The sequence below is a fragment of the Pogonomyrmex barbatus genome, unplaced genomic scaffold (assembly GCF_055798465.1).
Source record: "Pogonomyrmex barbatus isolate J1 unplaced genomic scaffold, ASM5579846v1 scaffold3, whole genome shotgun sequence".
In the NCBI taxonomy this organism is placed as follows: Eukaryota; Metazoa; Arthropoda; class Insecta; order Hymenoptera; family Formicidae; genus Pogonomyrmex; species Pogonomyrmex barbatus.
This window is the reverse complement of record NW_028297127.1, coordinates 14,326,962-14,345,007: the sequence shown is the minus strand read 5'-3', so window position 1 is coordinate 14,345,007 and position 18,046 is coordinate 14,326,962. Positions and strand designations below refer to the sequence as shown.

General features: G+C 37.3%; 1 protein-coding gene across 1 annotated transcript in view; it reads left to right on the top strand.

The window, feature by feature from the left end:
• Positions 1 to 739: 739 nt before the first annotated feature.
• Syt7 (Synaptotagmin 7) overlaps positions 740 to 18,046 on the top strand; it is a 160,999-nt gene continuing 143,692 nt past the window's right edge. Inside the window, exons 1-2 of the mRNA XM_089079514.1 lie at positions 740 to 1,321; positions 7,591 to 7,714. The gene's annotated coding sequence lies outside the window, so the exon portion shown is untranslated. The remainder of the gene's footprint in view (positions 1,322 to 7,590; positions 7,715 to 18,046) is intronic.

Here is an 18,046-nt window from a genome sequence, read left to right as displayed (position 1 = left end):
CGAGAATTTGTTGTTACAGTGACAATATGTTGAATAAAAAATTTTAAAATTATTCGCGAGCTATATCCTCCAGTCTATAAACGAGTTTCGTGAAAAAAAGAAAAACATGTTGCCCACAGAGCATACAAAATATTACAAAATTTGCCTTCGCGAGATTTAATAAAATCAAAATTAGAATTTCAAAAATAAAAATATAAAAATGCACGTCAGGCGTTTCTGGGTCGTACAAATCAAAAAGAGTTAAAAATAAAATAAATAAAATAATAAATATTTTTTTATTCCTTTTTATAATTTTCGAAATAATCGAAAGCTGTGCTTGAGGAAGCATCGCTTTCATCGATCTTGCGCCGCGACGCAGCTCGGTATTTCGCGCGATTAAGTTTTTCGGACCTCGCGTTATAGCGCGTTTACGGCGAAGTTTATCACATTTCAGATATCTTTATGGACCACTTGGATGTTGTACGGAGTCGCGGGATCAAGGCGAGCGCGGTCGTACGAGAGTTTCGCGTCGACTTTCTGTTTCCGCGAGAACCGCGCAGTTCGTAAGAGAGAAGCCTTCGGGGGCAAACAAGTCGTGTGCAAGTCGCGGGGGTGTGGTGGTCGGCAGCTTTGCGAGGTGCCCGTAGTTCGGCTGGTGCGCCGGCGACCAGGTGGGGGATGACTGTGCGCGCGGTGGGTGGGTGGAGGCGAGAGCGAGCTCGTGAAAATCCATGGTGGGGACTTCGCAAGCCGCGAAGCAGCAGTGCGTCGCGACTCTGGCTGCCACGCGGTTGTCTTATCAATCTATTCCCACTATCGGAACACCCTACTTATATCTCCTCGTAACAATCAAGTGTGACCGGTAGTAATTTGTCAATTTGGCCATCCTTCCACCCTTTTCAGCTCTTTTTCTCTCATCCTCTCTCTTTCTCCCTCTTCTCTCCCCCTTCTCTCTCTCTCTCTCTCTTTCTCTCTTCCTTTCTTTTTCTTATTCTCTTTCTTTTTGTTAGTTTCCGTCTCTTTCGCTCCTCCCTTCTTGTCCTCTCGGTAAGCCGCCCTTTCCACCACTCGATCCGTTGTCGTGCTATCAAAGTTGCGACCCGTCCGGCGGTCGCTTCTTTCTTGGTCCCCGGTGGCGCGCGTTCACCGCGAAGATTGCAATCGTGACTCCGTCGTTGATCGTCATGATACGCAGCGAGACGTCGTGCGCCGTTTGAGTGTATCCCGAGGTGTTGCCCGTGAAAACGTGCACCCGCGCCAAGTGAACCGCGCTGGTACCCCTCCATCGGCCAGCCGCGGCCGGTGCGCGTTTCTCTCGTGCGGCGCACCGTACCCCATTTCCGTGAGTATCCCGAATAAACCCTCGTCCCACTTGCACCGCCAACTGCGAGGTGCGCGAGTACCTGATACTTTCCCCCGGATACTCGTCCTTCGATCCGAATCCGCTCGAGCCGACAGAATTCGACTCGAGGACGCGAGGTAATCGCGACGGTTCAAAACTCCCGGCCTTTGAGGCCACGTTAAATTTGGCAGCAGAAAAATAAATTTTCATTCACACGATTGAATAATTGATATTGTTGGATAAGTCTTTTCGGTTCTCGATCTTACAAAAAAATTGAAAAATTAAACGATCGAAGGCAAATTTCGAAATCGGCTGCACCAAAATTCGTATTGTATCGATATGTATCGATATTCGTATCGATTTGTTTTTACGATTAATTGTATTCCAATGCTTCAAGTCCGTTGACGTATATCGGAAGTGTCAAGGCTGTACATTTTCGCGTATAGCGACGATAAATTCGACATCTGATCCTTACCGCTCCATAAATATCTAACACATTTATATGTCACGATCAAATTTTTCGATACGCGAATTCCTTTATATTGCACTGGTAGAAATGTCAAATGGTATAGATCCTTGTATTTGGGCCTTATCAAAAATTGAAGTAACGCGTTAATTCACTACAATCGTAAAATTTATCACGTTCGTCGAGCGAAATTAATTTATCGTCATCGGCAAAATCTATTAAGTGTACGAGGACATTACTTGTGATGACATTCGAGAACAGAACTTTATTATTTTCGGAAACTTTATTGCGAGATGCATTTTTGATTAACGGACTTGGAAATACATAGATAATTTTGTTATTTGCTAGAGAAAGTGTCTCAATATAATAATAGCTCCTACATTATGTATATACTTTTTATCGTGTACTTCCATTCTTGTTTAATTAAATCTTTCCGAGGAAAGAAAGTGCAAATCTGCTTTTCAGAAATTTACATATAAAATGATTAAACAAGAGCGAGAAAGAGTAGCCAGCAGAAATAACAGCAAGCGGTGCACTTGTTAAATTTTCTCTTCATTTTTACGCCTTTTTAATAATTTACACATTTTGAATAATTAATTCTTGAAAGAAACATCACGTTATTAATTCGATAAATCAATCGAAATCGGCTTAGCCGTTTATCAAAAAGCTCGATTACGTAACAATTAGTTCGAGAGAGTATCTTGACTTGGAGAAATCTCATAATTTGTGACACGTGACACGTTATCGTATGCAAAGAAGAGTTATCGCCTAAGACGGTCGCTATCGGAAAAGTAGACTACCCCATTGATTCTAGAAGAGGGGATTTCTCGATGATATCGGTTGATACGCATAGTGACATACATATTCCCACCTTAATGGAGCGTAGCATAGCGATAAGAACGGCTATTTCGCTTTACATCCGGCGGCGAGGCGCGAACCAGTTTTTTGCGACCGCTGCTGATTACGTCGAACCGCCTTCATTCGAGAACAACAAATCGATAGTTTACGCCCATCGTGTGCCCCTTTTATAGCGTATTTATTTTAGAAAAAGACTACACGCCCAGCTGATGGTCTCGGTGCGCGCATAGATTGTGAGCTGGGAGCAAGGTCGAGGGTCTCGTCAAAGCTTCGATAATATATTCACGGACTTAGGGCTTATCTACCGATCGCGTTATCTCACCGAAACTTTTGCTTATCCATTTTTCTAGTTCCCCCGCTGAGGTGAAGTTATTACCGCCTAGTCTCCGAGAGACTCGCAAAGGCTCGGGGAATACTAGATGGAATATCGTTTACTACGTTGTGCTCAAACAGAATGTCCTATAATCGAACGTAAATTTGACTTTGTCGTTATCCTCCGTGACATTTAGAATCAATTTTTTTACTGCTAAAATATCGAGAAAAAAATATATTCATATCGCATTATTTTCTGCATTTTAACATTTGATATTTGAGCGATCAAATAACTAAGGTTCCATTAAAATTCCACTTTGAATTGAAATATATGAATTGATATTTCATTGTTGATATATTTTCAACAATTTGAGAATCATTATTGGTCTGACATTTTTATATCGCGGCATTTTCCATTAAGATAAATGTCACATAGAACAATGCTATACATCCGTTTTTTATTGAGACTGACACTTGTACTAGAACGGAAAGGAAATGACGCGATATCCGATAACGAAATGATATCAATTAGAGTAAAACATTGTATAAAAAACAAATATATATATATATATATATATATATATATATATATATATATATATTTGTTTCTTTTTTTACTTTAAATCATTTTAGACGATTTATAATTCATGTTAAAATTTAAGATAAAAATTTATTTATAATTTTATATGATATCACATGAAATAAAAAATATTTGAAAAGTCAGAATATATACATGCTACATACATATATCAAATATATATTAAGAAATATCGAGAATAAGTAAAAGTGTGAGAATTCTATTTTGAAATATTTTGAAGCAAATTATAAATTGTCTAAAGTAAATTTCAAAATTAATAATGTAGAAATGAGTTAAGTTATTAAATCGAAAAGAGATGAGCGGTATATTGTAGCTGTTTTTAAATAAAAATTCTGAATTTGAAATTTAACTTACTGAAAATCGCCATTTGTGGATGATTACTGTAGCTTAGCATCGTTTAATTAATCAACACAGTTATTACACTGACGTACGTATTTTGGAGCAAATCATAGATAATCACTTTTCAATTAACGTAACTCCTACGAGAGTACGCTAACAATGAGAGGAACTCGTCCGCTCCGTTTTCCCATGGCACGAATGTCTGTTAATTGAGTACGCAATCCCAGGTGGACCGAACTGGCATCATCGGTTAAAATTAATGAATCACAAACTTTTGCCAATTGTCCTGTTTGTGGACAAAATTTTCGTTTGTTCGTCATACAAAACGAGTATTTCTCAAAGGCGGTCGGAAGTGCGTTGGCGCTCGGTAAACGTTGTTGGCAAACTACGAGTTTATGAATACGAAGACTTAGATCACATGATGAGAGAACATTGTTGAGATATTTGCATTTTGCCGACTTTCGTTTACGAGTTGTATTAAATTCGCAATTTGGGATGAACGTGTTCGTATGCGAATGTCGTAGCGACACGGAACGGCTGCTGCTGACGTATGACGCATAAATAAGTACAGACGTAAATCTAAGTGGTACATACGATGAAGTTGTTGTATCGTCATTTGGGAAAAGCTGGAATAATTGCCGTCTTGATTGCCATCTGTTTGGACTAACGTTGCGGAATACTAACGAGATGATTAGGTCAGCAGCAGAGTAGTCCGTACGAGTTGAGTGAAAAAGCGCAGAAAAATATAGCGTATTCATAGGATGGAGGAGCGGGCAGGTCTAATTACAAGCTTAATTATATATTGTACTGCATTATAACGGAATTGATCGCTGAAATATAATCGGCTTTAAATATCTTTCCGTGCCGGGCCGCATTAAACGTGCGCGGGAACGTTTCGATCTTTAAGTCAGATTTTTTTGGACTTTAACGGACTTTATTAATTACACCCAGTGATTTCTCATATCGATACAGGCGACGATTATCCGTTCCAATTTCAAGCATCGCTGCGCAAATTAAATCTCGGCTCGCGTCGGAGACACGTCTTATTACATCCGACGGAAATGCCGCAAGCAGCTGCCGCGGCAAATAAATCCGCCAGAATCCCGATTTCGCCGCTCTGACTGATTAAACGGATGTTACTTTCAAGTCTGAGTATGAAGGACCGTGTCCGATCCTGTTTTTGCCGTAAACGAAACGTATACCGCTCGCGTGCACCCCCTCGGTGTATTCATCGCTGTCTGACCGAATATACGGGACTATCCCTTGCGTGATTTCAAGGCCAGGCCAGGAAAACCGCCTATAGCCAATATTAATGTAGGTCAGGTTATGTCTCGGCGGCGGGGAATCTTCATTACACATCGTTATTACAGTGCCCTCTTGATAACCATATTTGACAAGGCGCATGATTAATAGCGAATCATGTTTCCGAATACTGCGCGTCGTTGACGCGGACAAGTATGCGATTTATGAATTTTTTATTACTCATTTCTCGAACCCGGAAGTTTGGCTTGATGACGAAGGCAAGATGAATGATCGAGAGAATTAATAAAATTACTTTTGCACTACGCATTTGGAAGAAAAAAAAAAAAAAGAACTTAAAGAGATGACGGAGACGAATTTCCTATCGGGCATTTCGCGGAGGTGGCTTTTTGTTCGGGTATTAGTATTTTATATGGGAATTGCGGTGTAATATCTTGCCTCGCTATACGCGCGTTCAATATGAATTTTACAAACACATGAAGCAGTAAATGACACGACGCGCCAACGGCGCTGCGTGACTGCCAAATGGAGGTCACTTTATACATCCACTATGAGACTCATGCAACAAATAAGAGTCACTGTATCTCGAAAGGGAATGTTTTGAGAGTATGCACCGGCAGCTCTGCACGCACGAATCTATAAATATTACACATTAACAGAGGCGTACAAGCGCTCGATACAATATCTCTTGATTTATTTAACGTAGCGCTTCGTTTGTACGTCTCAAACGGAGCAAGATTAAAAAAGAAAAAAAGAGAAGAAATTTGTAACAACGTGATGCAAACTTTACAAAGTATTGCAAAGTTGATTTTGGAATTTATTTTTCTATCGAGTTTACGTAAACGTCAACAGTACTTAGCGATCGAATATGCTTCTCACGAACCGAGCTTCGAGAAAGCAGCCGAAAGCAGCTAGATAAGACTAAACTTCTCACTCTCAGCTTCAATGAATCCCCACTTCGATAGAGTCGAACCACTCTAGCACTTCATTTTCTATTTTAGGCTTAGGCGTGAGCGCGATAAGATTGAAGATTAAAAAATTATATAGTAAACGGTGGAGAACTGCCTCTTCTTTACTCGGGTTATTAAAATTTCACAAGTGGCAAGTTTCTATACACGATGCTTTTCTGCCTAGCTAATAATGAACTGAACACGTTAGCGTTCATTCGCGACATCGATTCGGAGATCCATTATTATTCCGTGTAACGTTCGCACGAAGTCTTACTTTGTCATCCATCAGCCGTGTGACATTCGCGCGTTAGCTTCCGACACACGCCGGCGTGTGTGTGTGTGTGTGTGTGTGTGTGTGTGTGTGTATGTGTCGGCCGCGACGCGCGTAACGTATATTTTAGCTTCCACATGGCATTAGAGCGTTATCGACAGCGCGGACCTGTCACGGGAAACGGCCGGAACAATTGAGCTACTTCGCTTAATTGCCGGCTGATCCGCCCGCCCGTCCGTCCGTCCGTCCGTCCGCAGTGCAAATGGAATGGAATGGAATATGGAGCGTATATCGCGTCTTGCAATCGATACGCGGTTTTACATATGTCGTGCACGCTCTTTCATGCTCGCACGCCGCGCGCGATAGTTTCCGGGGAGGGAACGCGCGAGAGCGGAACGGAGCTGAGCAGAGAAAGGGCGCAAAGGGAAAGTTTAGGCGAGGAAACTTACCGGGCAAGCCAAATTACCGAACTCACGGCGGGATTGCGCGGATGAGCGACTTTAAATTACCCCTCGCGCGCGCGTTCTCCGTCGGGTCCCTCGAATTTCAATTTCTGATCGGATGTCTGGTCTCACGAGATGGACACATCATTCTCGAGGAATGACAACGCTCCTTGAGATTTGCGCTCCGATCCGAAGACCCTCCTTAGCCTCACCCTCGCGCCTCTCCGCGCGTCACCGTCCGTTATTGATTGTGATGGCAGGCATTAATTATGCGAGCGTGTCTCCATAAGACACCGACCTATCCGTATCGTTATTGCTGAGAAATATATTTAGTTTCCCCCGAGAGGCTTTTGTCGTGAGATCAGCGCGATCTACAATTTGCGATCTAAAATTTCAAAAATAATACTTGCGCTTTAATAATACTTGCACGTCTTTCCTATCTAAAACACAAATCTATATTATATTGATATTTTGATTCGAAAATTTTAAACGAACGGAGATTTTTCTATATGTTTTTATAACTTTATTTTGAACTCTTTACTTTTCTGTAATAAAGAAAAATTAATTTTAATTTAAAAGGAGATTTTTCTCTCCTTTTATAGAATAGTAAAAATGTAAAATTCAAGCTGCAATGTAAACAGCAGAAAGTATTAGTTTTATTAAAAGATTTACGCAGATTTAAAACGCTAAACTCTTAAACATGTTGTAGTAGAATGCTTGGTGGTAAGCTTCGTTACCGAAAGCCCTTGATAAATCACTGTTTTCTTTGCAGGTGATTTCCACCTCCTGGAGGATGTAAACGCGCGTAATCTCGTCGGACGGGCTCCATCCCATCCGCCCTTTTCGAGCTTTAATGAGGATTTAGGATAGGATAGGCTTGCATCCTCGAATTATCGGTAAGTCACGTGAATTTGCCGTCTTTCAACATTCGCTCGTCTATAATGTCTTTAATCTCCGTAAGGGCGAATTCCGATTTTAAGTGTCGAGAGGTCGGGGGCGGAGAGAAAATATCACGATCCGAGCAAATCATTAATCACAAGCTGCGTAAAACGCTTGCGAGTTTTATGAAATTTCGCGTATCGATGTAACATGAGAGGCGATGACGATTCGTTTTCAAGAACGAAAACACTTTTCTGACGTGATAGTACAAAATACTCTCTCTGACACATAAAATGGAATATAAATATGCTTTGGGTAGAATACGCACATTTTATGCCTACTCGAAGGCTCTCGTCGGGAATTAGGCCAGGCTTAGCGTGCGATTCGTTCAATGCGATTTTCAGAGCGTGACATTTTCAATAGGAGCGATTTTCTACTTGAACGCGTATACGGAAACGTCGTTGGCGTTAACATAAATTTTATCCTAAATACACAGAAAATGACTCTGTGTGATTCATTGTTCCGCCAGTGCGGAATAGAACTAAATTTCGCTACAGGAAATCGATATCATCGATCGCGTAGTTTCCTCCTAGCTAATGTAGACAGATATAATAGACTATATATAGATTGTGTATAGATTTATGTAAAGAAAGAATACTTTACTTTCTCTCTCTCTCTCTCTCTCTCTTTCTTTTTTACGCTTTTTGTTTATGTATCTACAGATAATTTATTTGGACCAATCTGTTGGTGATTGAATCAAATACTTTTCTGAAACATTTTGTAAATGTGAACGGATCTTATTAATTTTGTGGCAATATTTTTTTACGTCTGAAAGATATTTTATGCTTGATGCGTGAGTATACACGCTGAGTATACTCACGGAAAGAACACTTTTGCTGACAAATCTAAAAATTTGACCAGATACGGATCTGAAAATAATTTTGTTGACCGGTCAAAATTATTTTGTAGAACGCTTAAATATAATGATAATACTGCAAAAATTGTTGATCTTCTAACGATCAATTTGAACATCGTATATAATAATTTTAGAAGACTCAACAAAATCGTTTTCAGATCTATATCAAATTTTTAGATTTACCAGCAGAAGTGTTCTTTCCGTGTAAAGATAGATATCTATTTCATTTTTGCGACTCTTTCTTACGAGATTCTCTTTACTAATGTTTTATGTGTTATATGAGAAAACGTAAGAGAAAGATTCTAATCTTATTTTATCTCTTTAACAACCTAGGCATAGCTTTTTACCGCAAACATAAATTCTAAGGTCTGGTCAATCTAGCTGTATATGATTTTACAACTGGAGACCACAAGCATAACTTCACTTTGATGCAGATACCACCAATTTCAGACATTTCTGAGCACAATATTCCGTAATGAAGGAGAGAATGTCGTCCAGAATTAAGGGCTAACAATATACCAATACACTAATACATGTGTTTGTACGAGTATGCAAATTCTTAGGATTCTGTACTCTCTAACCTCCAGGGAACGTAATGAATTAAGGATAATAGTATGTATGGTATATGTATAGATAGTGGATTAAGAATCAGTAAAGTTATTGTCTGCTTTTATCTCTTAACAACGTACATACGCGCATTTCCTACAGAAATTATTTATGAAAAGTAAATTTTTCTTTTAAATAAAAAAAAAAAATTTTTTTTTTTATATGAAAATAGCTGTACTCCTTCCTACATCATTTTTATTTTACAGAACAATGATCATATGTATTATAATAAAATTTGCATATGAGACACGGCTTGAATATATTTTTGAAATATTCAATTCTGCATGTACCTATTTTCACGTTTGATCTCTCTCCCTCTTTCTCTCTCTCCCTCTTTCTTATTCCTTCTTTTTTTCGCTTCGGCATCGCGTGCGCGCGATTAATTCGGGAGAATGTCCGCGTCTCATTAAGAACACGATGAAAGTCGCATATGCGCGAAAGTCTGAACTGTAACTTTCAATATAATGGTGAAATATCTCCTGCGGATCTGTACAGCTGCCGTGCATTTGTCGACTCGCCTGAGAGATCGAACGGCGGTATCCCTCAGTGCATCCCGTCGCAATTTGATCATGCTGCATCGCGCACGGCTGATCTCGACTTTAACACCCTCTCCGGCTGTATCAGCGGAACCTGAGCTGAAAAATCGCGTGATATTTTTATACCCAGAAATCGCTGATTTCACGATTGCCGTACAAATTATTCGGGGCTGTTCTAAAAGGATAGATACCAGGGAAAGAGATTTGTTCATCGCGTAATTCGAAATCGATTTCAACAGAGCTGAAGTTTACTGAGCTTTTATACTAGCAGAGGCCAATCTACTAATAAAATATTTAATAAACGAGATAGTATGTTGACTGTAGTTTTTCTTTCAATCTTTAAAGAAACGAAATGTTTTATCACGCCATTTTATATATATTGAATCATTAAATGAATTGAACAAGAAATAAGAATTCAGTTGTTATTTTAAATTACATTTTAATCGTGACTTTAAATTACGTCTAATTTTAACTTTGCAGATTATAAAAAAAAAACTGTAGACTTCTCAATGTTGGATTTTTCTCGTGGACTCTAAATTCTTTGATATATTTCCCATCAATAAATTTCACGCCCCCTTTGTCTCACTCTTGGAAATAGTTTTCTGTAAAGGAAGAAGTTTAGGGAAATAAATTGGGTGTAATCCGCTTTAGTTTTCACATTTTCCCGCGCAATTACTTCGGGTTATTTATATATATATATATATATATATATATATATATACACGCGATTGATCCAGCTAACTGTTCTTTACCAGTCTTCTAATCCCGACGATAGTGAATGCTCTGAGTTATAAGACATTGACGGTCCGAAAATCGATATCGGTCGTTCGGCTGTTAGACGCAAATATCGGAATGCATTGCCAAGATTCGAAGTGAATTCTCTTCCTTGGGACGACACGTGCTAAGTTTATTTGCCTTGTTGAATTATTTATTATGCTCCCGTGACGACACGTTAATGTCTCCCATCCACCCCCTCCCCCGTCCCGCCTTGGATTTTATAATTTATCGCGCAGACGACCGCGTGATAACGAGGCGTCGATAAGAGAATCTTAATGCAGAGCCGACGGCCGTCCGATTTCGAAAAAACTATCTTCCGTCGTTGTTACATAAACTAGGTATTCTGGCATTAACGCGATTCATCACCCACTGCGATAAGTACGTCCTGCCCCGAGGTCGCCTTTCAATAAGCGACGAGGGAGATTGAAATTACCTCTGTGGGGTAACGCAATTTCTCAACCCTCTTCATTCCAGGGTTCGTATTCGAATTAACGAGTTTTGACGGAGGTTCTTCCGGTCTAGTTCACCATATGTGCGTTCGCGTTATTGGGAGGAAGAGGGGGACGGTAATTTGTTTGTTTCATTTATGTCTCCATCAAAGGTACGTGCGAAGTCACGTTGACATCGATAAAACGATGTTTCACGTCGTCAAAATTTACGAACGTCCGATTGAGTCGAAAGATAGATGTCAAAATCCTGTGTCAAAATTGTTTCGACGTGGGTATCAACGGGTTCGGTGACTATCGATCTCGTATTATGACAGTTCTTTTGGCTTTAGCTTTTGTTTCTGCAAAGACGGAAGGAGAGCGAACGATACATTGTTATCCCTCTGTCTCGTAATTATTCCGCACTATACATTCCGATTAAAACATATATGACCTGTTACATATTCGTACTACGATGCTATTACCAATATTACTTTGCCGCCAATGCGGTTCAACTAATTTCCATAAATACATAGGAAAGGGCGGTTTAATTAGATAGAATTGGTTTTATGACAAAGCACACGCGTTTGTGTGTGTGTACCGCGTCGGACGTTATATTCAGGGAGCAACATCAGTCGGGATAGTTGGCTGTACGGAACAATGTAATCGAACAGCTATAAATGTTGTAATCGACATCGGGGTATAACGAGGGACCTTGTGCTCTGAGGAAAGTAGGTGATATGAGTGTACATATAACGGTCAAATCGCTACTACGGCAGATATGGGCTGTGCTCGAGCACAGTTTCCACTTGATCGGAATAAGTGGCGCATCGTTATTCCTCTTTGCTAAATGTGAAAATCGGAATGGAAAGATCGATATGTAACAAGTGCGAGCTATTTCGTTTGTAATTTTAGAACTAAATTAATTTTAATTGGCTAGAAAATCGCTGAAATTATCAATCCGCGACCCCTGTGAGCTCAACCCTTCGTGAACCGAGATTGTTGGGGCATAGAAATAAAAATAGAAAAACGGAATATCCGTCTCCAAGGGTGGATGTAAGCGTTTGTGTGTAATATAGATTTAAATATATATAGCAAGTGATAAGTATATTTATATAGGTAAAACGAGAAATTAAATTCTATGGCATGTATGGTTTATATTGCAGAATAAAAAAAAACGGTCATTTTTTTTTTATAACTACCCTTATATTTTAAGATTTTTTTAGAGTTACGTGCGATAAAAGAGACAGACGATCTCGCTTTAGAGAGCTGTGTCGTTGAGATTTACGAGTCGTAGGAGAAAGAGTGAACAAGTAGCGATGTTATTTATAACGTGATCGCACTACTCGATGACTATATTATTGAATAATTTTTTAAGCAGGACAGACGAAAGTTTGAGCGGAGGTATATCTGATCGATATATGAATCTCGAAATGTAAGCATCTTGGATACGGATGAAAATACCCCATCGTCATTTTGCGAAGCTGCAAACCTCGTGATAGTCGATACGAGCTTTTGTTTATCTTAATGATTATACATGACGCACCGCCAGAGGAGGCGATCCCTCCGTTACGAAGGAAAGAGATTCGCCCACAGGAGAGATCCTGGATCCATCAATCAGCCGCAGGGATTGATATGTTATATTAGGGGAAACGGTCAAGGTTACGACTCGCAGGGCAATTCTCAGCGAGTAGAACAGGTCACCTATGAATAAACCGCTCGAATTTTGGCCCCATCGTGTTTTATTTCCGTCGGCGCTTCCTCCCCTTAAAGCTCCGACTCGCCGGGGAGCCGATGTTAGATATATTATGCAGGATCCCGAGTTAATTCGGTATTACCAGTGTTACAATAGCGATTCTTCAAGCGATCCGGCTGAAATATTCAGCGAGAACGAAGACGCCAATTTGGTCTTCGATCGGATGGCGACTTTCCCTCGAGTGGTGCTCGTGGGGTGTAACGCGGATGAAATTAAATGGATCTTTTAATGTTCTTTGTGGCATTAGTGACGCGATTCTTTCGTCTGAATCCTTAAGGAATTAATTTGAATGGTGTTAGCTTGTTCTCATCGATTTTTCAACGAGCGCGACAGTCCAATGTTGAAGAAAAAACATTTTTCATTTTCATTATAAGATTTTTATTTCTAAAGCATTTCTAAAATATTTATTATATGCACACATTTTGCATTACATATTTCATGTGCACGGCGGAGGTCAGTCTTTAAAAAAAATCTGGTGTAGAGTATTTTTGACCAACATATGCTTTTCTGATGTTACTGCGAGATATATGTGGACTATACCATATGATATATTAGTATGCACACAAATGTGTGCATTAAGATAAAAAGTCGTGCGAAGACTGAGATTTAAAATATCTGAATATGATCTGCAAAAGCGACGAAATCTGGTTTCTAAAATATATACAAAATATACACAGGTTTTGTCGATTACCGTCGGTTACCGTAATTAACCAATATAAAATATCGCAAAATATGCAATATAAAATATCGCCTAAATATGCAAATATTTAGGCAGAGACTGACTTTGATTGATTAATCTTAAAAACGAGTGCCTTAAATACGAGGCGTAATATCACCCGTCTGATCAATATTAACTCGTTCTACTTGTTGACGCGAGAAATTCGATATGTATGTTCTGCGAAGTAATGTACAAAGTGTACTGTAAATAACTTATAATCGTCTTTTTATCTATATCTATTTTTTGTAATAAACTTGGATAATTAACGGTTTAATATACTGACAATATTTTTCAGAGAAAAATAATTTCTAGTTTATTGTTAAAGAGCTAAAAAATAAGAATTTTTTTAATAAGAGAAAATGTACGATAGGAGGAAAACTCCGCTGTGTGGAAAATAATTCCACTATTTCTACATCTTTTGACAATTGTATATGTATAATGTATGATTATTATGCGTGCTCATGCAGTTTCGGTGTAGAATGCAAGTCGCGTGAAATAAGCGTTCTTGTTTTAGCCGAAATCTAGTTATAAAACGGCGCGTGGGCACCGTCACGGTGCGTTTCGTCCAGTTACGTCGTAAAATATGCTCTCCGGGGAAATAAAAGAGCGTTTGAAGAATCGATTTCTGCATTCGCATGGCCGACATATTGCGCTGTTTAAACGTATGATCTTAACTCTCAGTTGTGATATTGTGCGTGGAAGATGCGTGTACATAATGCGTTCAAACGCATGGCTTCGCGGCATATAATTATAAATAACATTACACAATCATTTGTATTTCAAATACAGAGCGATGCATCTCTTTTATGTCGTGTCACTATGTGTCGGTGATATATTACCAAAGGTAAATTCTGCGGAATATAGTCCACGGTCCGCAAATTTCTGTTAAATCCGTCGCGCATCCGGTTCTGCATATACTATTGTCGAGACATTTTTTTATCGCGATTTTTTTGTATTAACTGGAACACAGTCGTCGCTTTATCACGGGCAAAATTACTTCCTTTTAAAGAAATACCGTTGTCTTTGTTTGACAAAAGTAAAAAGATTGGTAATAATTTTGCGCAAAACAACGCTTGTTACAAATTGGATTTAAAAGACGCTGTGTGTCTCAAACAAACAATATGTAATGGAATTTGTTGTTTTAGAAATATAAAGAGATACTCTCAGGATGATAAAGCTGTAACTTTCCACATTCTCTTCCGACCTTCGCAACAAAATATCTTTACGAGATAATAATAAGTTGTAATAAGTTACTTGTTTGCAGCGGTAGAATTTTTTGAACTTACGTATATAAAATGGGACAAGTGGAATATCACATTATTTTAAAGTTAAATGAGATCGCGTAAGTATGAACGTGGTATTAAGTCACTGCTGATTGCCGAAAAATAATGGAGACAGGACTGATAATGAATGTGTCGCTTTTAAACTTCGCCGGAAAGTGATTTCGGTCTGCGAGTTTGCGTTGCTTCAATTTGTTAAGTGCTTTTTCGATATAATCGATTTTCAGGGGGTCAGGCGATGTATCTTACCGGAGACAACTGAGATAATTTAACTTGGGCTTGCGCTACCAAAATTTTATATTCCGCCCGGCGAAGTTTCGTGCTTTTCATTTTCTCGGGCTTTCGGTTTGTATCCGTCTGTCGTTCGGGTAAGACCTCTGCGTCGGCTTTGGCTGCACTCACTGACATTTTCATTTGATGTTTATCGTACGTTTCTTCCCGCAAAGATCTCTATATTTATTTTATACTGTCCGCTTGATGACAGGACGCTACTATGAGACTTTATAGCTGATGTATCGATGATGAAATGCAATAAATATAAACAAAACTGGAATTGGCTGGCTCGACACATCATATCTACAGATTTGTACAATATTTTATTTTATTACAAAAAAAATATACCGTGAAATATGAGATTTAATAGTACGAGCATGTTCCTAAAGTTCGAAGTCGACTTTTCATTAATGAAGGCCGTTAGTTGTTGCAGTTTTCAAAAGTTTAAAGTCGGACATCTCGGCAATTAAGACTGGTGCTCTCTAAAGTCTTCTTAAACTAAAAAAGCAAAGAAAATCAGTTTTAAATTAACTGACAAATAAGGTTATTTTATTTAGTTCATTAATTCGAAATGATTTTTATTTTTTGTTATCGAGCAATTAATAAAAATTTTTTATTTAAATTTTTATTAAGAAAATATTTATTTAAAAGAATACATTTTACTGATTTCTATACATATTTTATATTTTTTTAAGATATATTTTAAAAATAAAAGTAAAAGAAAGTAAAAATATATACACAATAGAGGTGTATTATTCTAGGAGATTGAAATCGATTTTTTTCAAGACACAAATGTACTTTTGCATAGCAATCTTTATAATGCCGAAGAATATAAAAGAATTTGTATAACTTTGAAAAATTAAAAAGCTTTGGTAAATTTTAAATTTTAAGATCGTAATTAGATAAAAAGATCTTCAGACAGTTATTAGTTTGGAGCTGTTCTATAAAAGCCACATTATGAAACGTGATATTTAGTTATTCAGATGTTTAGCAACAGTTATTAAAAATTTATGACTTATTCCAGTTTTTGCGAGATACAAGTCGTTCATAAAAAAATGACGATTCGAATTGTAAGTAAAATCGACTGTTGAATATTGATAGATGTATTGTATATAGGTTCAAATCAACGATTATACAATATTACAATATTCATGAGAATATTCACGAGAACGGGAAAATATATCTCATTCCATATACTGATGCCAGAGTTGACCTGGAGACGTAGTTATATAGAACAGTGACAGCGATCCCATTTTTGTAATTTAAACGAGAGACTATGTAACTTGACGCAGAATATCCTTCGTTCCATGTCTTTCAAATAACTGTAAATTTCCATCTTTTCTATTTTATTCAATCAATGTTTGTGCCGTATGATGATTATCATAATATAATTATTAATATATATACAACTATATATGTATATACAATATATCTAAAACTGTCTATTATATTATTATATAGTATGTATGTGTGTGTGTGTATATATATATATATATATATATATATATATATTTATTTATTATACAATATTATGTACTAATAATTATGTATTAATAATTAATCATTATAAATATTTACATTAAGATTTTACTCTTTCTAGTACAACATTATTTTATACACATACCTTTTATTTTCAAAAGTTAACTACAATTTAAACTCATGTAAAAATAGTAAGAAAATGGATATTATTTTTATTTTAAATCTTCTCCTCTATTTGTTCAAATCCTCACAATAATTATCAAATTTCTAAGACTTCCAAATTCGAATTTTCCTTTTGCGTGTTTTTTTCTCGTTATTATCAAGGAAGGATATTGTGACGCCGTTATCGCCATCGGATTGTCTTGATTACGATACTCGTGTCACGCTTTTAATTGCTCTGGATGAGTTGAGCTGCGACCGTTGCAATTGCCGCAATTGTGACGTAGATCCATCGAATGGTCTATTCGAAAATGTGTGGACGGCATTTGGCCATCGGAGGTCGATAAATTAGAAAGGAGGACGATGGCAGAGGAATTGTCGTCGCTCAAGAAACAAATTTCCACGGGAGCTGGAGCTTTCTGAAAGACATTATGTTGCGATTCTTTAATGCGCGATAGAAAATTATCAATGTTAATTCTATTGTGTGCTTTTATTACATTTACATCACGATTAATTTCTTTATGAGAGACTAACAAGCTCGTTTTTTGAGAAATGAATATTTTTATTATTAATGCTACAAATGAATAGAAATGAATAGAATTTCTTGAAAATAATAAGAGTGTCGTCTTTCCTTTTAGGAATTAATAAATACATTTTTTTAATTTTGAGAGAGAGCGTGCACTTTTTTTAATTTAAAAAATAAAGTACTGTTGTTAAAAATAGATTTACGTAAAGTCGTAAATCTAAAAATTACGATCACTTGAAAATAAAAGTGCATAAAATCGAAATGACGGAGCTATAACGGATGACAATGTACTATAATATAAGCGTGATATAATAAAAATATCGTAATTCTCTTTCTTTATCATTTTTTTTCTCTATCCCTTTCCTTGTAATAATGGCAGGTTGTCTTTGCCAATAGTTTAGTTGTAGTCTAATCGGTCAGTAGGGTGTGTAACATTATATTATAGTCGACGAAGCTAATAAGAGCGTGCTGAATAATTCATGATTCTAACAGAAATGGCTAGGTAAAATATTGCTTTTTATCCTTCAAACATGACTTATTAGAATCATGGTTTATTCTAAAACAATAATAATAGAGAAAAGCGAAATTATCAAAATTAAAACACAGGCGTGAAAATTATATATACTATGAAATACTAATATTTAGGATAAAATTATTTATTATTCTTTTAAGATAAATATTCAACCTTGAAATATCAATGATTTTATTCTGTTGTTGGATTATCTGCTAATTACCGCATCAAAAGTGTGTTAATAATTTTATATTTGAATATCCTTACAAAAAAGAACATATATTTTCTTATAAAAAAGAATATATAAAAACATCCCTTGAGAACCGACATTTTTTTGACTTCCAACTTTTATATAGTAACGTGCTTTCGTATCGTGCTATATCAAAT